This window comes from Oenanthe melanoleuca, chromosome Z (assembly GCF_029582105.1).
Source record: "Oenanthe melanoleuca isolate GR-GAL-2019-014 chromosome Z, OMel1.0, whole genome shotgun sequence".
NCBI lineage: Eukaryota > Metazoa > Chordata > Aves > Passeriformes > Muscicapidae > Oenanthe > Oenanthe melanoleuca.
In genome coordinates, this window is record NC_079362.1 from 18,188,745 (window position 1) to 18,214,104 (window position 25,360).

At 43.3% G+C, this 25,360-nt stretch overlaps 1 protein-coding gene across 2 annotated transcripts in view; it reads left to right on the top strand.

Moving 5' to 3' along the window:
* Window positions 1-726: 726 nt before the first annotated feature.
* PLPPR1 (phospholipid phosphatase related 1) overlaps window positions 727-25,360 on the top strand; it is a 121,129-nt gene continuing 96,495 nt past the window's right edge. Inside the window, exon 1 of one of the 2 annotated variants that reach the window (XM_056514764.1) lies at window positions 727-1,234. The gene's annotated coding sequence lies outside the window, so the exon portion shown is untranslated. Of the gene's footprint in view, window positions 1,235-1,582; window positions 1,675-25,360 lie in introns of those variants that run through there. The other variant, XM_056514765.1, reaches the window with a different exon arrangement.

Consider the following 25,360-nt stretch of genomic DNA (forward strand, 5'->3'; position numbering starts at 1 on the left):
CAATGAAACTGCAGGGATGGAAAGCTGCAAAAACTACATTCTCATTTAGTGTTTCCATGCTGTCATTGCTGAAATTAATGTAATTTGATTGATCTCATGGGTAAATATCAGTCTTTGGTTATGACTAGACCAAAGCTACTGATGCTGTTGCACTGCTTAAATGAAGACATACCTCTCATCCATCAGTGGGCTGTGCCTATGCTCCTGGTATCTTACAAAGGAAAAGGGCTTTGGATACGCAAACGTTTTCCTCTGCATTGCAGCAGACACAACTTAACACTTGTCAAACCTTCAGTGAATAACTCTGCACTACTCATCTGGCTGCGCTCCTGGGTCCATGTGGCCCATGGTCCACACTGGCTGGACACAGCCTGGCTTTAGTGGTGATCTCTGGCAAGTCACCTCACTGCCCTGACACAGAGGGCACCCTGCCCATGAAATGGTGGGGTCATAAATACCAAAAAATGCTTCTGCAAGGTATCTTGGCAACTGAGGAATTAAATTCCATTGATCCACAGATAAAAATTATGTTGGCATGATTTACTCTAGCTTGTGGGTGCTATTTTTTTTTTCCAATTTTACACTTAAGGCATACTGACAAGAACATGCCACACACTTGTGGGAAGCCAGGACTCTGTGCTCATTTGCAGTAGAGTAACTCCTGGGTCACTTTTTTCTTTGCCCTGCCAACTAGGAATTTAGCTTGAATGTAGTTGGGGTGGTACCACAGTTATAGAAACGTATCTGTGAGCTGGAGGCAAATCTAAGCCTAAGACAGGGAAAGCACAAGCTCCTCTCCTTGTGTTCTAAGGCATCTTGCTCAGGACAAGGTCCTGTTGGTACCGTGAGTTCAGTGTCCCGGTAGCTCCCAGGCGGACAGGGCCGTGGATAGCTCTAGCTCTCAGGACAACACCACCGTGCAGCAGAGTGAGTCCTGCCCGCTGCCCTGCGTGAGGCGTGGGGAAGGGGGCACGCCAGCACCGCCAGCGCCTGCACCAGGACCCGCATCCCAGCCCAGCGTCACCCCAGTGCTCCAGGCTGCAGGGCTCCTCTAACCCAGAGTACCCCCGGGATTCTGGAGCCCCAGCACCGCTGCGGGTCACCCACACCGCATCGCTCTGTCCCGACGCAGTCCTGCTGTCGTGATGCCGGCCAAGTCCCTGGGCATCGTGCTCCCCGCGGCGGGACCGGGGCAGGAGCACCGGGAGAGAAGTCCAGCCACGGCCCAGCGCAGGTAGCGATATTGCCGGACGCTGGACCCTGCTCCAGCCCACAGGGAGGGTACAGCCCCGGGGAAGGGGCCGAGCCGGGGAACGGCGGCGGCTCTGGGGGTCCCGCTCCCCCTCCCCTCCCTTCCGCCCGCCCCTCCCGGCCGGCCCCTGTCCCCTCCCTCCGCCCCGCCGCCGGGCGGGGGCTGGAGCCGGGTCCGGTGCCCGGGAAAGCAGAGGAGGAGCGGCGGCAGCGAGGGAGCGGAGCCTGCGCTCGCCCGGGCAGCGCTGCGGGGAATCGAGGCGGGAAGGGACGAGGAGGACGAGGAAGCAGCGGCGCAGGGAGGGAGTCCCGGAGCCGGCCCTCCCCGCCCGGCGGAGGGCGGACCACGATGCCCGGCCGGCCAGAGCTGCCCGCCCGCCCTCCCGGAGACCGCCGCCCGTAGCGGGGCCGCCGCGCCGCGGGGTGAGCGAGGCTGGGGCCGGCGGGAGATGCCGGGGGGCGGCGGGGGCCGCGGCGAGGCGAGGCGGCGGCTTCCCCGCGCCGTGCTGCAGAGCGGGCCGGGGTGAGGGATGCGGGGTCGATGGCGGGAGCGGCGCGGGGGCATCGCCGCTTTTCCCGTGGCAGGTGCTAGGTGGCCGCTGTCCCGCCGTTTCCCTCGGGATTCCTGCCGGGAACACCCTCGAGAGCGCCTCCCGGGAAGGGGCTCGGGCGGCGGTGCCGCCGAGCCGTGCGGGTGGGCTGCGGTTCGGAGGAGGCTGCGGCGGCGGCAGGGCGTGATGGACGCGCCGCATGCGGGGAGAGGGGCTTTGGAGCAGAGATGCTAAAATGTCACCGTGTGCCATGTCCTTGTCGGGTTCGGATGCTTTGAGACCCCTGACACTCCGTCTTTCTGCACCCCTGCAAAACATCCGTAGGTAGGGAAGGGAGAGAAACGCAGGCGTTTTGATCAGCTGTCAATGACAGCTTGCGGGTAGAGAGATGAGATTTCCAAGCTCCCAGGTTGTACAGTAGTTCTCCGGCTCCTGGTGGGTGAGTGCTTGAGAAATAAATGTGTCAGTGACAGCGCTCGTCCATGCGGTGTGGTCTTTGTGGGGCGTGAAGGCACCTGGGACAGAGCCGGGCCCGCGGGCACCCTCCCCTCTGCGGATGAGGCGGGTGTGTGGAGAAAAAACACAGATCACGGCTTTGTGCGCGGGTTTCTGCCTGTTTCCACTTGGGCACAAGACGGAGTGTTTTTAAAACCTCTGGTTCTTGCACAGTGCGGGTTTTGTGCTTGCTTTGGGAAGGAAGGTTTCTGTAGGAGTTACTGCAGAGGGGCTTACCTCTGAGGCTGAGGCTGCTTAGTGTGATTCCCTTTGAATTTCAGGATCCCGTTTAATCTGAGGACATTGACGTGGACCTCCCTCTCTTAAATCATCTCTGCTGCTCTTAGGTCTGATTTTTGGGTTGGCTCTTTATAAAAATAAAGACTGGCAAGGTCTGAGGGGAAGACCTTTATGCATTTGTCCACAGGTAACTCTGAATATACTGTACAAGAAGAGAACCTGCTTTCAAGGCTTGACACAGGGGAGGAAAAAAGGACAAAATTTATATCAACTGAGGAACTGTCAAGCACTAGGAACTATGACAACAGTTCCTTACTACCTTCCCATATTTATTTGTATTCTTTCCTTTCCTCCAACTTTCATTGCTGGCTCTCACGTGACATATTGACATATTTCAATGCTGGCTTTTGCCCACTCTGAGTGGAAAACCAGTGATGCTGAAAAAGATAACTAAATCAAATGTTCAGCAGGGATGATATCAAGCACCATTTCTCCTTTGAAATTATGGATATGAACTTGTTTCAGTGTATGTAGAATTACTACAAAAACCTGGTCAGAGCTGTGCTGGTTGCTGGTGCTTATTAATCTGTTTCAATGCACAAGAAAGATAATATTTATTTTTGTTTTTCCATTGATGAGATCAGAGGAGAGGAGGACCTAGTGGGGAACCATATCCTTAATTCCTTAGTCATGTGGTCACATCTGCTCAGTTACAGAACCTTTTGCTTGGTCTGTAATTGGAGACATTTTGTCTGGGTTGAGAGTTCAGTAGCAGAAGAAGGAGACTTTTGAATTTTCAGTTGATTTTTTTGTTTAGTACTTTACCTCAGATTTCTTTGACAGCTTTGGTCATGATGAAAAACTTTGATTTTTTTTTTTCTTTGCTCACTCTTTCCTGCTTCTTTGTTCAATGGTTAGAGTCAACCTACCATTGTACTTTGTTGTCTGTGTGTTTTTTAAAATTGGCAGACACATCTATAAGTATTGCTTCCATCAGATAGTATGTTGAACTAATTAGCCTACTTTCTTGTGCTCTAGTTTTTCTTCCTAATACTTTCTGCAGCCATAAATATCTTGTAGTTGTGTGGATAATACAGCAGCATGGAGGACGTGTTTTTCCAATTGTTCCTTGTGTTTACAAGGAGCTGTTGTGAATATATCACTTTGGGATTTTATTGTGGGATTCTCACTTACTGTGGCACTAGACCCTCAAGATATGCAAACTTCTTTAACAAAAACAGCTACTTATCATCAGTGCTTAAAATAAACATTTCTTTAATCCACTAATGCTGTCCTATGTACTGGGTGAAGTTATGGTGAAATAAACTTTTTCAGTTGGTGTCTCTTGAAGAGTATGATTTGCCTTCAAGATTATTTCCCCCATCTTTGTTTCCTCAAAATAAAGATAGAACGAAGATAAATTCTGTAGTGCTGATGCCAGAAGACTTACATGCCTGTCTTTTTACTCCATCCTGGTTTGTGCCCAGCAAGTCTGTGATACATGGTCAATTCTACACTAGTTTTCACACAAGGGCAGCTTGGTGATGCAGCTTGCTCACATATCCTCTCTTCCCTATTTAGGTATTGTTTGCATATCCAGAGTGAAACTTGCTTTTCAGTGGTGCTTTTCAGAAATGCTTGCTTGGCAGCAGCTGAGAGACCCATTGTGAGGGGCATTGTTGTTCATGATGCATGTCCTGATCTCATGCTTTTGTAAAATCTCATGCTTTTGTAAAAAATTGTGCTCCCATCAACGTCTGTTGGATGGACATGGGTCTGAATAGGAGAGACTACAGAATCTGACTTCTGCTGTCTACTCTGAATAATCATTATCTGCGTCATTAGATATGGGCTCAGCATTCTCCTGTTTCTCCCTTTTTGGAAAACTGCTTTATTGGTAGCCTGTACCTGTCAAAACAGAGCTGAATAGCTGGTCTGTGTTGTAAACAATCAGATGTCTTTACAAAAGCATGTTGTGACAGAATGGGGGGAGTGGCTTCAAATTTAAACAGGGTAGGCTTAATTAGATTTTGGGGAAAAAAAAAATCTTTACTCTGAGGGTGAGGAGGCACTGGAATAAGTTGCCCAGAGTTGAGGATGCAATCTGGTCTAGTGGAAGGTGTCCTTTCTTAAGGCAGAGGGGTTGCAAGTAGATTGTGTTTAAAGGTCCCTTTCAACCCTGTGATTCTCTTAATCACATATAACAGTGATTGGGCCAATTCCACACAGTCCTAGGGAACATCATTCATGTTGTTGACTTGTTGCACTGCTTTTTTTCCCTGATAAGCGAGTGGATCAATATCTGTCCAACCTTGAAGTACAAGATAACTTTCCTTACCCGAGTAGGTTTTCTGTATTTTATTATGAAAATGTCGAGCTTCATTAGTGCAGGGTACAGGAATCCCATAGAGCACGTGGAATGTGTGTGGAGTGACTTTCTGGTTATAGTGGAAGTTGTATGGGAGGGATCATAGAGATAATTAGTCAGAAAGGTGTGGCCACAGGTAGAGGGGTGGGGACAGAATAGGCTTGTATGGATAGGACAGTGTTTTGATCCATTTTACTGAAGGATTTGTGCTGTGTTATTCTTGTATCTTAACCAGGCCAAGAATTAGCTTCAAGACCGATCCATGTGCAGAAACGTGTTGATCACCGATTTAAATCTCCTCTAGGGGACTGAGAACCAGCATAAACTGTAAAGTCATGCCACTCATTGCCAAACAACAGAATTGTGTCTTCTAAATAGAGGTTCAGAGTTAGCTATGGGGCTTGGCTGTCCTTTGCTTTTGAAGTAGGGTTTCTGCTTTTCTTGTTTTCAGAGTGTCTGTTATTCATGACCATACAGTGTGCCATACTGCCACACATCCTCTACTCCTTTTAGCCACTTGTTTAAATAATCTTGACAATACACACCTTCTTTGACTTTATTTTCTCTTTGCTGTGCTCTAGCAAGTGGAAGGCTGATCCTTTGCTCAGAAAGGTTATTCAGTGGAGGAGCAACGTTTATCATAATGGCTCTTGCCACTGAAGACAAAGAGGTTTTTACAGAAATCATGGCAAATGCCTGTGAGACCCCAACTCTTTTAATAGCTCTAAGTCCACTATTACAATCTCAGAAGGTAGAACTGATTTTGAGATTGAACTTTGCAAAATTAAGATTCATTCCTGTCTGACGACAGATGATGTATAAGTCTTCAGAAGTATACAGAGATGTATAAGTCTCTCATGCCTGGTTGGCCCTGGCAGAGTCTCATGTGAGTGGACCTGAATGTCTCTTAGAGATTGTCAAAGCTAACAGGTTTCTACAGAAGCTGAGGGTTGGACCCTCTTAGAAGAGCTGCTCTGTTGAATAACTCAAACAGGACCATGAGATTGCAGTGTGAAATTTCCACAGACGTTTGTTCTGCTGCTTTTTGCTGCTTAGCTGAGGCTCCAGTTAATTCAGAATCCTGCTTCACCATCCATCAGTTTAAATCTGTCGAGAGGAGGAGAAAAAAAAATCCAACTTCAATAGAAATACACACTGCAAGAGGCAGTTGTATCACATTTGTATTCTGCTCTGTGCTTCTGTCACCCACGCTTGTAAAATACTCAGTGACAACAAAATGAAGTACATTTAATTTCCACATATACAATAATTTATTGTATTTAGTGAGTAATTGCTGGTAGCTCTTCTATGGTAACTTGTTTTTCTGCTTGTTCCAGACTTTGTACCATTCCTTGGGCGTGGAGGGAGACATTTAGTAACACATGAACTGAAGAGACACCAAGCTATTTGTTCTTCATTAACTGAAGTATTTTGCAAGAAACTTGAAAAATATAACTTTTTATAATGCAGCTGCGATTTCTGGAGCATCCTGTGAGAATAATTTATGGGAGAAAGGCAAAGTATTGGAAAAATGAAGAGTAGTTGTAAAAGGATGTATTTTCTTCTCTAGAACACCTAAATCACTCTTTTGTGCTCAAGCTAGCTTGTAATACCGATGAAACACACTCATTAACCTGTCAGAATAACGCTGTTGTGATGGCAGTGGTGTATTTGGATAAATGAAGCCAGAAGAACAATTTAGAGTTTACACAGTCTTGTGAAGGAGTCTCTTGCCTCTCACAGAGCAAGCCTGCCATACAAGTTCATGATCTCCTGTGCTAAAGCTCTCCTGCCTTGGGATATGCCATGGTCTGCAGGCACACCTGAGGACAAGCAGGACAAGAGCAGGACAGCCTATAAAATACAGGGCTGTGGGGTAACAGCCCCTAGGCTGCCCCCAAGTGCCATTTGTAGCAAAGTCTCCCCAAATTGTCTTTTGTTTCCATGTAAGGACCATGCTCACATTACTCTGAGCACAAGTGTTTTTGATGGAGACACTTGAGGAGGTGTTTTGCCATTCACTTTGCTGGGAAGGCTGTTAATCAGCAGGGAAAAGTGTGCTGGGGAGGAGTATGTGCAAATCACTTTGGTGTGACTTAGGGAGATGTCAAGTGGCTCAAACCTTTGCTGGGTTGCAGAACCACTGGTTGTAATCCATCTTGGTGAAAAGTGGAACAGATTTTAAGGAACTGGGTGTGAAAAATTACTTGTCACTGGAGTATTCAGGGATTTGAATTGCTGGTAGAATGGGGTCCACCTTAAAAAATGCATGGTGATAGTGGTATGTTCTTAAAAGCAGGACCAGGTCAGGCAGGAGAAACCAGTCTCCAGCATTACACTTCAAGCACTGGCTGAGTCAAGGGAATTTCAGTTCTCCACGGTGCAAATGTAAGCCTCCGACTGATGAAGGTTTCACATCCTTGCATCACTCACGCAAATTGTTCCCAGTTATCTTGAGAATACAGTGAGTGTTATTTTGTAAGATGTGAGAAGATAAAACACAATTTGCCAGTTACGAAAGCCATCACAAGCAGGTAGTGTATTTCAGCAAATCAAATACCAGAAAAATAAAGTGCCATTCAAGAAATACCCAGCTTCCTGAAGCTTTCACTGAGACCGTGCTATTTGCTGGCAGCAAATGGTATTTTCAGGCTAAGTACTCTGTATGCAGACATAGAATCATAAAGCCTCTGAGGCTGGAAAAGACCTGTTAAGGCCATCCATTCCAGCCTTTAAGTGGTGTCCTGGCTTCATGGTTGTGGGTTGGTTTTCTGTGCTGATGAGCATCAGACAGAGGGCAGCCCTTTGGCACAGCCTGTGGTTTTGGAAAAACCAGAGGTGGGTCATGGGTTGTGGCTGCCACATTACTACTGTAAGGCTGCCAAAAACACAAGACACAAATAATTTGTTTATAATAATTTCAGGCACTGCTGCAGCAGTGAGTGGAGAGAGGCCATTGCTGATGTGGGGCTGTCACCAACAGCACATCTGCTGCTGCCCTCGTGCATGCCCCAGTGCATGCAGCCAGTGACCCTGACAAAATCTGGGAAACAGCTCAGGAGTGTTCGGGTACCTGAGGTTGGGTAAGGACAGCGGCAGCTGTGAAAGGAAAGGAAATGTTCAGTGATGCTCAGCTGGAGCTTTGTAGAGAAGCTGCAGCAGCGATGCTGAGGTGGCTCAGGGCCAGGTGAATCTGCCCTGCTGCCCATTCCAGAGGAGGTGTGATCCACATCCAAGGGATGTCCACCTGGACACTGCCAGCTTGGCTCTTGGGGCTGGGGCAGCTGCCTGGGCACCACTTGTGTCAGCTCACAGATTATGCAAGGCAGTTGCAGGGTGTTACTAATGCACAGGTGTTCAGCAAGAAAAGCTCTGCCTGTGCTGCGAGAGATGGTCTTCAAAGAGAAGCTGTTCAAGGACTGGCATGATTTGCATCAGAGAGGAGGAGATTTTGACTAGAAATGATTGGTCTGTGGCTTGTTTCTCTTATTCAAGCAGTTTCTATGGCAAAATAAAATTCTGCAACACACAGATTTCTGCCAGAAATTACTCAGATTTGAAAAGTTTTGGCCCAAAATACTGAGCAGAAATATTAAGCATACAATTTTTTTCTTCTTTTTTTTTTATTTTTTCTGTAGGCTGATTTTTATTTAGGTCTTGTTTTATGCTTACTTAAAAATGCAAACATAAAATTATATTCCACTTTGAAAAGCATTATTGGAGGTGAGTTTACTTTCTTTGTTTATTTCCAGTTGAGAATGCAAGGCTTTATCTGTTTTTCTGTATTGTGTTAGTGCCGTGAATTTGACAGAGAACATTATACTGTTGACTTTGGAATCTAGAGAAGGAGTGTGAAGGAGGAAAACGAATTAAAGATCTAGTGAAGGACCCCTATGTCTGCTAATTCTCTTGGTCTGTATGTCTGTGTTCAATTTTTGGATTTTTACAGAGAATTTCATGAGTTTGTGGTTCAGTGATGGAAATAACTAGGAGCTGGGAAGAAAATTATTTTGGGTTTACCAAAGCCACAAGCTGTTTTTCTTGCTAACAGGAGTAAAATAGGCTGAAATTTCAGACACACTGAAATATTTTATTTGCTTTGTATCACTGTTTTCTCTCTTCATAGTTTGCAGTTTCTTTGTGTAGTTTTATTTACCCAGAGTATAACTTTGAAACTACCTGCTAGATGTGATGACCAAAACTCTGTTCCCCAGCCCCTCTGCTGCTCTTTCCTTTGGATTCAGCAGCCCCCTTTAGAGAAAGGGAAGCACAGGTCAGGTTCCACAGAGCAGCAGTGGTGTGAGCTGGGAGCATTGCATTTTTTCAGTATTGCCTGTGGTGCCTCAGGAAGTGACTGCATTTGTCCCTACAGAAAAAGGACCACCAAAGGTAGCTTTTCCTGCCACTCTAACAGCTCTTGAAATAGAGGATGGGAATATTCCATTTTTTTATAAAACCCATAACAATATTGTTGCCTAAGCATGATATCAGACCTCACTTCTAATCACCATAGGAGTAATTAGTAAGTTATTTGCATGTAGAAATATTAATGTCAGTCTGAACAAAGAGCAACAGAAAGAGACCCTGACTGGCATGGCAAAAAAAAATTAGTAAATAGCATCAACCTACTTTTCATCCTGCTGTTTCTGTTCTCTAAATACAAATATTTGGGTCAAAGAAATGGTATAGACACTTGCTGACATTTTTTTAATACCAGATAGATTTGCATCTCCTGGCATGGCAGTCTGTATTTTCCAGTACATAATGACCTGCAATTAATCTGCAGTCATTTATCCAATCAAATGTTCATGTCTTTGGAATCAACACCAGTGGGGTGCTCAAAAGAAAAGCAAATCTCTTACGACATCCATTAATCCATTTCAAGAAGGAGCGCATTCTATAGTGTCTTGCAGCCCTATAAGCTTTCTTTCAGCATTCAAAAATAATGTAATTATCAGATAACTGATGTTTAAGAATAATAACTATAGATAGTTTTAATTAATAGTTGACATAAACTGTATTCCATCTCGGGTTAGACAAAGTTAAATTAGGGATGGATGTTAGTAAGTCCCTGGTGATCTGGAGATAGGCCAAAAGTTGTTCATCACATGACTGAGATCTGTATTACTCACATGTCCAGGATGGCATCAACACCATCATCATCAATTACCTGACTTACCCTGCTAAACTCTGAGTGGTGTTTGCTCTAAAATGGCTGTGTTGCTGTTTGCCACACTCCTGGAGGAGCTGGATGTCCACAATGTCCATTCTCTCCTCGGACAGCACTGCCTGCCTCATCTCAGCTGCCTGGTTCAGCATTGCAAAGAGAGAGTGACAGCCAAAAGGGAGAATATTCTGCTTTCCTCAGGACAGTGGTAGTGGTGGTGATGATGATACACATACAGGGACTGACTTTTTCATTGTAGACTTTGGCATCAGGAGAGAGGAAATTTCTGACAAAATTTGCATTTTTCTTCCCTAAGCATTTTTAAAATTTCATTTCTGATACTAGAAATAGCTACTTAACTAGTGTTTGAGGACAGATTGGTTTTTGGTTTGCTTTCTTTAAGTCTTTATTTGCTTACCACACAGCACCTTGACTAACATACAGCTTTGTCTTCTTCAGTCATTTCTTCTTGGGAAACTAACATCTTCATAACACTTTCTTAATGTTACCATCCTTTTATAATGGTAAGGCTTCATTTATCTTAAGAGGAATTACTCCCATAGCTTCATTTATACAGTAGAGACAGTATCTGCTGCTGTCAGAGACTTGGTCTGATGGATGTATCTCACAGTTGTGAAAGATGACTTAATCTAGTCCAAAGTCATTCATGGAGTTCTTGGCTGAATAACTCAATGAAATGGTTTCACAGATCTAAAATGCCCTCACCTGAGAGCAGATGTTTGGTTGCGTTATTACTCTTAGGGGGCAGGAAATTGGCTTGTAAATGTGAGAAATGTGAGTTCCAAAGACAGGAATACTTTAAAAGACTGTAATTTTCAAAGGAACAGAATGATTTGTTGAGTGAGAGGCTACTTTTCATTATTCTTTTTATATGAATTTTCTGGTTTCAAAATTCTTGCTGAGATCACGCTGATTCCTGCTTCTAAGATGTTTGCTCTGGTATAGAGGGCTAGCAAAACAGCTGTTCAGCTTTAAGTCCCATTACACAGGTCTCATACTAAATTTTACCATTGAGTGCATGGAGGGCACACTTGCTGTTTGCAATGATGTGAGGTGGAATGATTTTTAAAAATATTACTGTATTGTGGAACAAGAAAAAGCGATAATTTTAAAATTGCCATTCCTCTTCCTTGTTACTCGAAGTAGAGATGGATATCTCCAGCAAAATTCTGACTATTATTGCTTGCAGAATTTTGTTTAGCTTGATGATCTTCAGCAGAAGTCAGTCAGCAATGCAGGTAATTTAAAAATAAATTAAAAGGGGTATGTTTATTTATTTATATCTATTATAAAGCATTCAACAAGGGAAATAGAAATCAGGAATAAAATCTGCACTGTTTGCAAGAAGAGGTGAATGACTCAGTCAGTGGTATGTTAATCAGAACAGAAGGAGCATAGTGAGAACACTTTTTCAAGTAAAGCTCCTTACAGGACAGAAGAGCACATTTTGAGGTTTGTGCATCACATGCCCCAGTGAAATGGTAGAATTGACGCCTGTATGGATTTGGATTGACATTGAATGGCTTCATGAGCAGAGCAAGGTGAAGGAGATCAAGATACCTGAGTCCTCTCTAACTGCAGGCTAGCATGTGTTTTATATGTGATGCTTAGTCCCTTGTCAGCTCCTCTGTCATCTTCTGTCCCCTGTCCACACCCTTTGCCCTGAAGCCATATGTGTGAGGTGTGCACTTCAGGACTCAAACCAGTTATGTCCATTTCCTTCATCCTCCTCAACATTTCATGTACCAGAACTTCCAGGTTTTTTCTGCTTTAAATGAATACTTCAGTGTGACTGTCCAGGTTGTGCAGCTCTTTGGGGTTTGTTGCCTTGCAGATCATTCAGTGGCAATGTATTCAACAGCCTGGCTTCCAAGCATCAGGTCCTTTTTGGGTTTGTTCCCAGCTTGGCTACCAGAGGAGCCTGGTGTTCTCTCACCATCTTGCTCGGATATTCAGCCTTCCAGCCTTTGCCTTCCTTAATACATGGTCTTCTCAATCCTAATTTACGTTTGTCTCTTACAGTTTTGATTTAATCTACCTGTGATGATGACAGAAGGGGGAAGCTAAAACTTCCTCAGTCATGCATTATGTCAGAAAAGTGCACTGAGATTACTGGGAAAGATTAGTTAAGACATTCTTGGTAGCAATTTCACTTTCTGAGGTTTTTTTAAGCCTTAAGGGCCTCAGTGAGAGACTCAACGTTTTGTTCAAGCCATCAGTGATTCAAGACTGGTAGTTTTTTAAAATTATTTTGCTTTTAAGCCTTCAAACAGCTCTTTTGATGGAAAGTTTTGTTGATAAGTTGTAAAGCACAGCGAGTAATGGAAGTGTTTCAGTTCAGGTGAGTGACGTGGAAATTGGAAACTAATTTTCAGGACTTCTCTCTTCCTCTGCATTAGTGTAGCAGAAGCAGTTCACGCCTTGATTTATCAGTCTGGTTAAATAACGGGTGAACATTTGAGCAGTGACAGCTTGCAAACAGCTGCTGAGGTGCTGGAAGGATGTAGCTCTTGGGCTGAAAGTTGTGCAAAACTGCATTTAATGTATGCACATTGTATTTGGCAAATATGAATTACCTCCGAGCTGCGATTTCAGTGGGAGGGGGGAAGACAAATGATAATGATGTAAAGTGGAGGTAGAGAAGGAAGGGAATGGAATGGTGTTAAAGGTAGTGGTTTTGTGAGCATCAGTTGTTTTGGCAATGACAGAACATTACAGGAATGAGAGTTGGTCTCACTTTATACCTTCCAGGCTGAGCAGAAGGTGGGGTCCCCTCAAAATGATCCTGGTGTGCATGAGGATAAATAGATAAAGTCAGTTATGATTATGTTTGGAGTCTTGCATCTGGGGGTATATACTGGAAATACTGATATTTCCAGTACTCATTACAAAGGATGTCCTTCACCATTGACCAGAGCAATTGCTAGCCCCATTAAGGTTGCATGTGAAAAGTGCTTTCCTATTTCAGACAGAACATCTCAGGAAATGGAAAAACCGAATGTTTACTGACTCACTTGTTCTTATGTGTTGTACTATATTTGTTTAGAAAGATAATTAGACAATTTGAAAAACTGGCTGCAATAAAACTGTTTGCCAAAATGAAAAGCATCAAATCAAAAAGCTTTTCCAGAGTAGACCAATCTCAAACAATTTAGCAACTCATGCATATGTTAACACAGAATGTCATATCTCAAAACCAGCCCTATACTGCAGAGCTGTTATGTCAGGATTATGGCCATGCAGCTCTTTTATTGCTGTGCCTACAGCAATTAGAGCTCTACTCTGCCACTGCACTCAGAACATGCTCTTGGTTTAACCTCCTATGCAAGCAGGCAGGGAGTTTCCTTTTTTGATGTTCTAAACACAGTAATACGTGTCTTGTCTCAGAAGCATGCTCTAAAAAAGTATCTGAGCTTTAAAAGTATACTCCAGAGAAGCACACATTTCTTTTCCCCCCTCTCTCTCTGTCTGAGCATGCAGCTTGTGGCACTGATCTGCTGACAACACCCTGGGTCATTGCAGGCAGTGCAGTTATACAGTTATAGTTTATAGCAGAAGATGGTTCATATCTGACACGGCGGGTGAAGTGTAACCCTGTGCACATAGACTGTTTTATGTACTGTATGACATTAGGTGGGTTAAGTGGGATGAAATTAGGCCAAACAGAAAAGTAGTTGTGTTTTCCTCTGGTTTCTGGTTTGCACAGGTTAAGCAGTGATTAATGCAGGCACTCAAACTCCTTCTAATGGTTGTGTTTCTTAAAAAAAGGCTGATTTTTCGGAAATCTTCATTATGATGGTAAAACTTGTAACTTCCATCCTGGCCATTGTTACAGACCTGAAAATAAAATATGAGCAAAAATAAATGGCAAATAAAGGCTGTGTGTCCCCACTTCTTGTGTTACATTATAGACCTTTTGACATTAACTCATTCACATCTGGAGAATCTGTGCTGCAAGAGACTTTCAGACCACCTTTCCCCTTACTGTTGCTATATTTTTTTCATAGAATTTACTAGATCTTTGGTTCTCTTGAACTTAGTGGCAAAGCTTCTACTGACTCAGTGGAGTCAGGGTTTGAGCCACTATTTACAAGTGCTCCCCTCCCCTCAAACATACAATCATAGATCATTAAGGCTGAAAAAGGCCTCTGGAGTCATCCAGTCCAACCTTTCATTGAACACTACCACATCTACCACTAAACTATGTCACTAAGCATCACATTCCCATGGTTTTTTAACACTTCCAGGGACAATGATTCCACCGCTTCCCTGGTTAGCCTTTTCCAGTGCTTGACCAATGAAAAAAAATTTCCTAATATCCAATCTAAATCTCCCCTGGAACAACTCAAGTTTCATCTTACTTAACATGAAAAAGGCTAATGCCTAAAATAAATAATTAAACAAATGGACTATATTTCCTTGAAATCAAATGTATTCCAGGGGACATTTTCACAGTACAGTTTAAAAGCACATATGCTGTGCATGCTGACAAACAATAAATACCAATTTATCCAGGCATTTCTCTCCCAGCCAGATGTGTGTTTGGCTGTTTTGAGTCAGCCCTCGTGTATGCTCACCTCTTTTTTTGCTGTCACCTTCCAGTCTGCTGTGCTGCTGTTGTCTCCCTTTCTCACAATCTTACAGAAAGACAATAAACTCAACTTCTCTGCACAAAAAGAGAAAATACCTGAAGCTTTCTGGAATGTGTGGCATCACACTGAAGAGCTGCTAACACCAAATGACTTCTTCAGGTAGTTTCACTTCTCGGTGATTTGGCCAGAAAGCAAGTGATGGGGATATAAATTAGGTTGACAGAAGTAGAAAGGGTGGGTACTTGGATGCATTTAGGTCACAAGTCTGCCTGTTGAGAGATTAGGAGAAGGCTGCAGGTAAGTTTATTATCCTGCAGTTTGCTACCACCCACCGAGCACCTGGAGGCTGCTGCTGTCAGGTGGCATATTGAGGGTGATCCGTGACTGCTCTGTGCTTTTCACCAGTCCCAGCACCGATGGCTGGAAGCACAGATTATCTGCTGCTGAGTGGGTGCAGATCAGCGCCTGAGCTGCTCGTATTTCCAGTGACTGCTTGCTTCATAACATCATCCTGAGTAGGATACCTGAGAAAATCAATCCTAATTCTGTCTTTTCAGAGCTTGAAGAAGCTTGAGGTGGGTTGTACAAGAGATATGTGATGTCTAGATGAGGATGTGAAAGGAGAGACTGGATAAAAGAATTACAGTGATTTTGACAAAAGCAGTGGCAATGTAACTGAGAAATTTGTCTGAGGAATGGTGTTTTTGTCATGCCTTAAACCATAGGACAAGCTACTGTATCCCTCAAGGGTACATAATATATAGATAATATAAGGAAAATTAGCCTAAAAACAAAGAGCACTTAAAAATTTTAGTCTCACTTTGCTACCCACTTACTACTATTACAGCATAGCTGAGTTTGCAAATGCGATATGCGAATTATAGAAGTTTTCATTCTCAAAACTGTAGAGGAAAAATATTTTTGAGGTCAATTGCCTTGTCTTTTTTTTTTTTTTCTTTTTTAATAAGAAACTATAGTCCTTTTTAGAATGGTTTGGAAAATAGGTTTTGAGGAAAGAACAATTATCATGGTCACAATGAAAAATATTTAAAGAAAGCCAACTTTATTATTCCTGTAGCGCGTGTATTTTTAAACCTAGCACATGAAACTGAAAGGCAGTTCCCCTCTGTGCATGATGAAGTGGAAGAATTTGAAAATTTAGAAGAAAAATTGTTACTATAAGAAAGTATATGAAATTATATTAAATTAGTTCATGTGCGATACAGGCTTCTCTTGTAGATTTTGTTTAACATAGAGGTGTGTTCCTAAGTAGCTGGTTTCCTTTTCACCAAAAGGCTGCTACAGACTTGATACGATTGCCATTCCCTGTCTTCACATGGGCACAGACTTCAAGTGGAATGTTAACCAGTGTCACTTAAATTGGTTCTCCTCTGGAGGACCTGCAGTCTTTGGGTAAAAGATGGAGAATATCTTGGCACTCCAGTGTTCTTTATCATCTCTACCATTCCCTGTGAGGATGTGTTTTCCTTTTTTGTTGGAAAACCCGCTCTTTGACCTGTGTGTGGCTGCCCCACCAGGACCAGCTGTGAGTGCTATGTTCTGCTGCCAGTCCAGATCTCCCTTCTACATCCACAGCTACACGAAAGCCCAGCTGGAGATGCCAGGCCAGGCTCTGCTGACTCTTGCATCTCTCTCATCCCTGTGAAAGCTTGTGAAGGAAAGCAGAACTTAGCCTCGTGAGTTCTCTGATGGATTCCACCTGTGCCATGGGATTCTTTTTGTCTCTGCTACAGACTCACCCTTGAAACCTCTCTCTGCACTTACCTTCTACCCCCTGACTTAGAGTCTCTCTGGAAAAGCATCAAAGCTAACCTCTTCTGTCCTTCTCACTTCACAGTGTACATTTATTTGCATTGGCCTTCTTTTGCAGTGATACCAAAGCTAGCTTCTACAGCATGTAGAAGTGCTGTGAAACATTTGCATTTCGCCGCAGTCACAGTGGAGTGATCTGTAGGAGTCAGGAAAAGCAAATTCTGAGTGTCCTTTTCTTCCCTAAATGCAAAGAGGGAATGCTGCACCAGTGGCAACTGTGTTGGTGATATGTAGCTACCTCACTGTGATGAGTAGCAGTGCTTTTTCACCCTTCTTGTCACCCCTAAAAATGTTTCATAGAAAATGTTCCCAGAGCCACCCAGTAGCTTAGACAAGATTAGTTTCAGAAATGCAGTTTTTCAAAGCAATCAGGTTTCTCAGTTAAAGTTTTAATTAATTTCAGTGTGCTTGATTAATCTTAGCACACAGTAAAGAGACAGACTAATATACAGGCGTGGATTTTACTCTTCTCAATGATATTACTGTACTTTGGTCCTCTGTGACCACAGATCCAGACATATATATAACATATATATATAAAATATAGTATATTGAGAGAAAAAGCCTCCTGTTTCACCCCAGCCTTGCCACCCTCATAGTTAAGAATGCCTTACCAAGACCTAAACTTGTCTTAGTTCCTGTTTAAAGCCATTGCCCCTAGTCCTATTCCTCCATGTCCTTCTCAGAAGTCCCTCTCCAGCTCTTTTCTAGCACTGTTCAATACTAGGAGGTGCTCTTAAGTTCTAACCTTTTGTCTAGGCTGAACAATCCCACTTCTCTGTCTCTTCTTTTTTTTTCTGGCCAACTTTCCTGTTTGAGAGTGATGGCACCACGAGATGTTAGAGACCAACATTTGTCTTATAATTCAGCAGTACCTTGAATTGTATTGGACCTTTGAAGTTCAATCCATTTTGCTTGATTAACTTTAAAATATGTATTTTGTCATTTCTGGCAAGCTTTATGATTGGCATTGCTATACAAGCCTGTAAGTGGAAGAATAGGTGGCTTGCTGCATCCAGGAAAGAAAATCATTGAAAGATGTAGCTAATTATGTACCTTGGCAAGGACTGAAATTTTTCATTTAGTAGATGGAGGCCCAAATCTCAGAAGAAAACCCCTGGTTTCATTGAAGCCTTGCCAGTTTAACTGGAAGAGAGCAGAGCCTTACCATAACAGAGAGCTGTACCTGACTATAAAAAGACAATAATTTGAGTTTGGTAACATTTCGATAAAATGGAATGAGAGTGTTTTTGAGGAAGGCTTATAGCGCGAATGGTACATTAATTATTACTCTTTTATTTTTCTTGTCATTCTCCAAGAAATGTGAGCTTGATTTAAAATTTTTTTAAAATAATTTATTTCTTGAATAAGGTTGTTAATTTGGGTTATTATTTTGGAAGTTTGTGTGTTGGCTGAGCAAGACAGAGATATACAGCATAGCACTCATAAGTGAGTATATAAATAATAAACCTTTGAGCATTGTTTAGAAGTGTGCTTGTCAGAAATTGTTTTTCTAAAAGATGCTGTTCCATGTCCAGCTGTCTTCTGGAGCCCACAAGGTGAAAGGAATCGTTTAAACCAGAAGCATGGTTTGTTACTGACTGGCATCTCTTAGAGACAATTGGCAAGAGGTGAAAGAAAATCTCATGTGTTCAGTGTGGAGCATGGGCATTAACATCAGGTGAAGTGTTCTGCTGTATAAGAAGATAAACTAGAAAAACAAATGGAGAGGAAAGCACGGAATTGATCCAGTCGGATTTAAGGTGATTGAGATTACACCACTGATTCACATAGGGCACTGGATGATAACGTGCTGTTTGGGGCCTGATACTTCATGCACTGCCTGCTACACTTGGGTGGAGAGCCGAGAGGGGTGCTATGCTCTCTGGGTCTCCTCAGTTTCAATACAGATTCCATTTGTGAGATTCTGTATCTGTTCTGCTGTCCTCTTTATTAATAATCTACTATCCCTCAGACTCTTCAGATCCCCTCAGCTTCCTTATTCTCTGGTCCAGCTGTTCAGCCTCCCTTCCAGAGCTCTGCTGCTGCAACTTACTTTATGCTGAGTGGATTGAAGTTGCTTTCTTTTCCCAGTAGTGCTGGATCTAATCTCAGATACATATTCTGGATTAAATTTATTACAAAATATATTACATTTTTAAGAGTTCATAGCATGTCATGTTAATCTCTTGATGCCTAGAACAGGTGAACTGTTGTCTTCCATACATATGCTCTGAGTCCTGACTGCATGGATTTATCAAAACCAAACATAAAAATGTATACAAAAAGTAGGGTGCTATTTTACCTGCTGTTACTTCCTTTAACTTCTAGAATTTCTTTATCTATCTACAACCTAACCTAAGAAAGTCTAAGACGATATTGCAAGAAAATTGTGGCATATAAAAAGGGGAGGCTACAAGCTCTGGTGAGTCGCACAATGTAGAAGCAGCCTCAGCTTTCTTGTTCCAGTTGTGTCAACACAGACCTGTTTTACTGTACAGAGACCAGTTAAGTAGATGACTGCTCCTTGTAGTGCTTCCCTGTCCCCTTACTCATTAGGCTGAAGAGAAAGGAGATCCCAGGCAATGGTAAGCTTTGTGTCTGGGGGAAGAAGAATAGAATATGGTGATGCAAATAATGCCCTGCCACTTCAAGGGCATGGGCTCAGCTATAACTGAGCCTCTGACCTTGCTAAATTGGGGGTGGTGTCCTACTGTCTCACAGGTTTAGACCTCTGAAAAAGGGTACCTGCTACCACTGCCTTAGTTTGCAACCAGTCATGAGGACACACAGAATGGAGTAAGTCTTCACACCCTAAGGACAGTAAGGAAGATTCTGTTGTTTTTATCTTGGTAGATTTGTTAGCCTCCAGATTTTGCAGCTTGTAGCTTCTAGCTGCTGCCTTTTGCACTGGGAACTTAAAGAGTTAGAACAGCCTTTTTTTCTCAGCTGGTTTTCCTTTGGCTTTTGTTTGTTTAATATTCTCTAAATGTTCTGTTATTGAGCATTGTCCATGCAACTGTAAGTTAGAGAAATTTACTTGATTTCACGTTTCTAATAGTAGCACATGGCTCCAACAGCTTTAAAAACAAGCCAGGCTGTTAAGAGTATAGGGTACATAAAGCTGTGCAGCAGTTGAATCTCAGGTGGTAGAAGGTGAGGTTAAAAGTATGATTGGATACATCCACAGCCTGGAAGTGTGGGTTGGAAGTAGGATTTTCTCCTGTTTCGTTTTTTGGTGTTCTATCCAGTTGGGGTCCATCCCCTACACAAGATACAGGTAAAATCTGTTTCTGCTGGCTGATCACTCAAGGGCTTTGCCTTTTTTTTTGGTGCTGCTGCTGTGTCTTGTTCTTAGTTCTTGACCCTCTGCTTCTGGCCTCCACATATGCAAAATTCACTTGCTTTGTCATTAAAGTGAAAATGCTACATGCAAATTTTTTCAAAAAAATTGCCAGTGAGTATTCTGGACTATTCCAAAGTATAAAGCCAACCTTTCTGGTGTAAAAATTATTTTTTGAGCAATGGCTTTTTGGAAGATAAATGTTTTGCTTTCCTTAGACACTATTCTGTTGTTTAAAATGTGACCATCAAAACCAGTTTCCAGCTGGAGCTGCGTTTATTTTCTTTGATGGTTCAGGGTTCCCAGGCAGACTACATCCATGTAATACAGCAAGGTTTCCAGGAAGGGATACAATGCTGCCTTGGAATGGCACATACACAGTGCTTCTTTATAACATTATTTCACCTCCAACCATTTCAGTCCAAGGAATTCCCAAGTTGGATGTGATTTCTGTGTACAGAAGAGAAAAACAAGCATGTATTTACGAGGCTTTAATTCCCTAGAGAGCCACATGAGCAGAGAGAGAGAGAGATGGAAATAACTGAAGCAGATTTATCTATTAATTGGAGGTGACATCCATGAAAAATGTTTTGTGCTTTTTTTGCCCAGCCATGCTTTGCCTACCAATGTCTTCACAGCATTAATCACAGCTAAAAGGTTCTGTGGGAAACCTTTTCTGCTACGTTAAGAAATGCTAGTGTGGATATGGACTTAATGCCTTGTCCTTCAGAGGGTTTGCTTGCTACATAGGGGAAAGGAAGGCTGTCCACAGAGGGTTTTAGCCCTAGAAAGGAGGCAGGCACCTCCTGCTGCAAAGATGGTTGTGTTTTCTTGCTGTTTAGAAGCTGTAAGCTTGAGATAGGCAGCGGCTGCTGTTTCTAGTGGCAGAAGAGGCAGCTTGTAAATGGCCTGACGCATGGGCAAAGGACCTGTCTGTGCTTTTAGCTGGGATCTAGGTTAAAAGGAGCAACCTTGCATGCAAATTCAGCAGAGAGAAGCCTGGTTTTGTGTGGTGGCACAGCAGGACCAGCAGGACATCTTTGGTCTTGTGTCAAAGGGTATGGTTTTCCCTCTATACAGGGCAGGGAAGGAAGGAAGACAGGACTGTCCAGGGAGGGCAGGGAGGCTGCCTATCTGGGTGAACCCTTCTTAGGAACAGTGATCTTTGGTGGACTTGTTGGAGAAATAATGAGTTTGTGCATATGAAAGTGATTTGGTTTTCTGGTGTTTTGTGTGTCTGTTACAATGCAGGACTAACTGCTATTCTCACTTTGCTGTGTCTTCTATTTCACAGTAGGATCTCTGATGGGACCTCCTCATAAACAAATCCAAGATTATTTGGAGCCAGCCCAATTTAAACATGAAAACCAAATCCCCAGAATGGACCACTCCAACCAGTTTCTGGGCTATGTTTGCAATAGCAACAAAGTGACAAAAAAAAAAAATCTCCTATTCAAACATCAGCATGTCTAAAAGACTGTAAATCAGGCATGTTAAAACCCATGGAAGGATGATAGGTGTAATCTGTTTAGAAAATCTGTTTGTTGCAAAGTCATGGCCATGTGAATGTGGAGAAGCTTGCCTGTGGTCTTTGAGGCTTTATTTCATTGAACAGTGGCAAAGAGTGCTTTGGGATGTGTGTTGCTATTCACAGCAGTGTCACTTGAGCAGGCTCACAGAGCTTTGAGGTCAAGGTTTTCTGAAACATCCAGGCTTGGTCTAATCCAGGCTAACCTTCCTCACACAGCAACTGATGCTGCAATTTACACAGATGCCAGTAAAGAAATAGTTTAAGCCTAGTGCTGTGGAAAATCTTATACAGAGAAGTATTGTCACAACTGGGAGCCATTACCACTGCCATTCCCTAAGGGAAGACTGACCCAAGCACTGAGACATCATAGCAATGACTGGAGAGGGAGAGATCTGAAATCCCTGCATCATGAATGTAATTATCTGCACAGTATTGTCAAAAGAAAAACATTTGAGAGAAGTTACACACTGCTAAGTAATAGCATAGAATATTGCTGTGTTTGGAGCATAGCATATTGAGATTCTCATGATATATTAAGTTTTAACAGACTGCTTGGACACATTCTTACTTTAAACTGTTTTGACAGTCTAAACTTAGATTGTTACATTTAATGGTTGCATCAAAACCATGTGGGTTTTTTAAACAGGACCTTTCTAAGTAGCAGAGCACAAAGGACAGTGCAATGACCTTCTGTTCTACTGCCTTTTCTTTGAGATTTAACTATGAGAGATATTTTATTTATATTAAATATTGCTGTGTGTAGCTGAAAATTTGATTTGGTTTGAATGAAGAGTTCTTCAGGTCAAACCAAACTCATTATTTTGCTGTTGATTCTTACTATTGGAACTGGTCTAGGTGCTCCATTTGGTTCTATTTGCAAAGCATCTTGCCTTTAATACCACACAGGTCTCTTTTGTGAATAAAACCACAGTGTTAATGCATTTCCTGGCTTTTTGGTTGAAGAGAGAGGCCTGTTGTGAATCCTGAACAGGAAACCCTAATTCCCTTGATGTCAATGAATGAGGTTGAAAGCACAGTTTTGAGGAGTCCTCCTGTGGAGTCTTCATTAGGGTAGCACAGGCATCACAAGTCTGTGGGTACAATTAGGCAAAGCAGCTGCCTTTTGGCCATTTGTAGTTCTCCTGCAGATGGGCAGCTCCTGTTTATCTGCCTGCTCACACTGGCATCATCTTTGCCAAATCCAACAGAGGTGCAGTTGCCCAATGTCTCTTCTTCGAGTACAGCTACATAACAGCTGAATATGACTGGAATTCAGTGTGTTAGGCAGTCAGCCCCAGTGGAAGGAAAATCACCTGTGTCCCCATGTCTTGGAAACACATCACCCTTTTCTCCTTATGCAGGGGTAGTATGATTTCGTGTGTGTTGGTGAGCTGAAGAGAGCAAGGAGATTTCCTGGGAGCAGGAGGTAGGGCATGGGAGAAAGGTCTGAGGCAGGTGCTGCATGGCAGTGCAGGGGGGCTGCCAGCTATTCTCTCTCTGCGAGCCCTGGCAGAGAGGAAAGTCATTAATCAGTCAGTGCCCACAACATCTAAGCCAGGGAATGAGTAGATTTGGAGTGGTGGTTCCTCCAGTCCTGCTGGGATTTAAGCTGGGCACACAAGGCTGTGTGGTTTAGTAGACACAGATATGCCAACATCGCTAGCAAACAAGTCTTGTAATAGTCGCTTGATTTTCTTCCTTCCTCTCTCTGCCTCGATCACATCCTTTGTAATATCCAGATAAATCTGTGTCTGCCTGGGCTCAGTTTCAGGGTCTCTGCTGGAGGATGCTCAGGGCTGGTTGAGCCCACTGCCAGACAGGTTCCACCAGCTCCAAGCTCGACTGAGACTCCTGTAGCCATCTGGAGCTGGCCATGACCAGCCCAGCCCCCCGCCATACACTGCCAAGTATAGAACGAAAGGTAGAGTTGCTGGAGGAGCAGAGGTGTGAGAGGAAAAGGATGAGGGAGGGGCAGGAGGGGAAGAGCACAGAAAAGCCCCAGGAGCAGGTCTCATGGCAGTCCAGGACAGTTTTCCTGATGCGAATTTCAGCCTGGAGGAAGAGCCCATGACCAGCACAGAGAGAAGCCAGCACGTCCTGATCACTTCCAGCCCTCTGAGGGGTGGGTGGGGAGGGAGGTGTTAACCCACCACAAAACTCTGCCAGGGAAGCACCTTTCACACTCTAAATAAACATCTCTTTCATTCTTAGGGGCTCTTTTTGCATATTGTAAACACCTGATTTCACATTTTGTTTAGCACTAGGAAAATATTATCGCAGCCAAGCAAAAAGACTGTTGAATTGTTGTGCAGGATCTAACTCTCTTCTCAGGTGTGTGAGGAAAGTCACTCATCTCAGCCTTGTCTGTGCTGATTTATATGAAACTCTTCAAAATTGCTTAAGGATTATGGGACTTCAGTATTGCTTAAGGAATGCTGGGACTACAGAGGGAAAATAGGGTCCCTTCTCCTAAACAGTTTTTGATCACAGGCAGCAGATACCAGATTACTTTGGTGATGAGGCCATGCTCAGGATGGCCATGTTGACCAGGTATATCAACCTCAGTGAAATCTATCTTCCTTCCCTCCCTTCCTGCCTCCCTTCCTCCCTTCCTTCCTTCCTTCCTTCCTTCCTGGAATCCTTCCTTCATTCCTGGAATCCTTCCTTCCCTCCTTCCCTGCTTCCCCTCCTCCCAACCATTTAATACTTTAAATACAGATTCTAGGTTTTTATAACACAAAATTAGTCATGAAGCAAGCTCTGACTTTTTTAAAGACTTATGGCTCAGAAAATTTGATTTTTTTCCCCCGTCTCTGCCACTGCTGAGCTCCCACCTGTGCTTCAGAGTGGCTGTGATGGTGGTGCAGGAGCTGTGAGCAGATCCTGGCTCGGGCACTGGTGCATGCCTAAATGCAGCTCTGCCGCACCCACCCTTCAGCTGTGCTGCAGTGTGTCCTTCTGCCGTGCCAACTACAGTGTTTCCAGGCTTGCAGGTGGAAGTATCAGCAGTCTGACATCCAGGTGAGGGGTGGGAGTTTTCTCCCAGGCCCTGGCTGTGCAGTCACCTGCAGGCTTGCTGTCATACTCTAGTTTGTAACCCTTTGAAATACCCAACTTCAGCTTCCACACATACACACAAATCTGCTAACAACCTCCGTCAGAAGTGTAAGTTTCCAGAAAAAGCATGAAGTTGCTTGGTAGCTGATGGCAGTAATGTCAGAGTTCAAGTGCTACTGCTAAACATCACCAAGCAAAACACCTTCAAACACAGTGATCATGGAAATGTCACTGAAAGACAAAAAGGGGCACAACTACTGTAAATTGCAGTGATGATATAAAGTAGTAGGGCATTGCTGTCTTCTTAAGCTACTGAAAGATAGTAATTTATTCCCATGCCAGTCATAGCTCAGGTCTCTGATTCCTTTCATCTCATTACCCTGTTGAGCAAACAGTAAAGCAATTTCGGGTTTCAAAACTGATGTTTTGCTGTCGGACTGGGGTGATGCCTCCTAAGATATAAAGTGGAGCATGCTTTAAGTGGGTCCCTTTTTATCTCCAGACTTTGCTTGTCTTCAAAGGCCAAGTTGGGCACCTGTCCCTACCCCTCTGTTGTTAAAAGAAAGCTTAGTTGCATGCCTTCAGTATATGTGCTAAGAGATCCAGGTGTATTTACAGTTATTTTTATAAGCTTTCTTTGATTTTAGCAGGTGTTTTGAAGTGATCTTGCTGTGGCTAGATGTAGAGAGTTGCCTGATACTAAGCTGCCTGTGAAAAGCCCGGTACCAGACCTATCAGTTGTGTCTAGTGTCAGAACAGTGCCTGCAGTGGTTCAGCTTTGAGTTCAGATTCCATCAAAGGAAAAGGAAATGTCGCTTTATCTTCTGTGTTTTATTCTGGTGGAATCTTGACTTTTTGCTTTGCCTTAAAACAGGACTGTTTTCATCTTGTTCAGGTTTATCACATAAAGA